This window comes from Penaeus monodon, chromosome 21 (assembly GCF_015228065.2).
Source record: "Penaeus monodon isolate SGIC_2016 chromosome 21, NSTDA_Pmon_1, whole genome shotgun sequence".
Classification (NCBI taxonomy): Eukaryota; Metazoa; Arthropoda; class Malacostraca; order Decapoda; family Penaeidae; genus Penaeus; species Penaeus monodon.
Window position 1 is genome coordinate 16,292,417 of NC_051406.1, and position 436 is coordinate 16,292,852.

Consider the following 436-nt stretch of genomic DNA (forward strand, 5'->3'; position numbering starts at 1 on the left):
CGACGCTTTGAACGTGGAGTCATATTTAAACCATTCTGTGGCAAAAAATGAATAAACAAGCTTGAAAATAGTTACAAGGCATGTAAATTTTGATACAGGACAGTAAAGTCGTGCTATAATGTATATATAATTCGTATATCGCAGTATTGGAGATATTTTCAAATTGAAAAGGCCGAAAGAAATGCTTTTTTGGGGGGTTGTTAATTTTCATAGAAGTCTTAGCTATAATGGCACTTAAAAGATAATCTAAGCTTGTATCTTATAGTAACTGGGATTTTGTAATGTTTAGAAACCCCAAGTAGTGTGTAATGGTATAGCAAAAATCAATCAAGCGAGAGGTTTTACCTTTTTTAGACAACTTTTAGGGGCCCGGGAAAAGAAGGCAAAATAGACTGGGTTTTGAAATCATTCAAAATATGACCACACACCACTATGC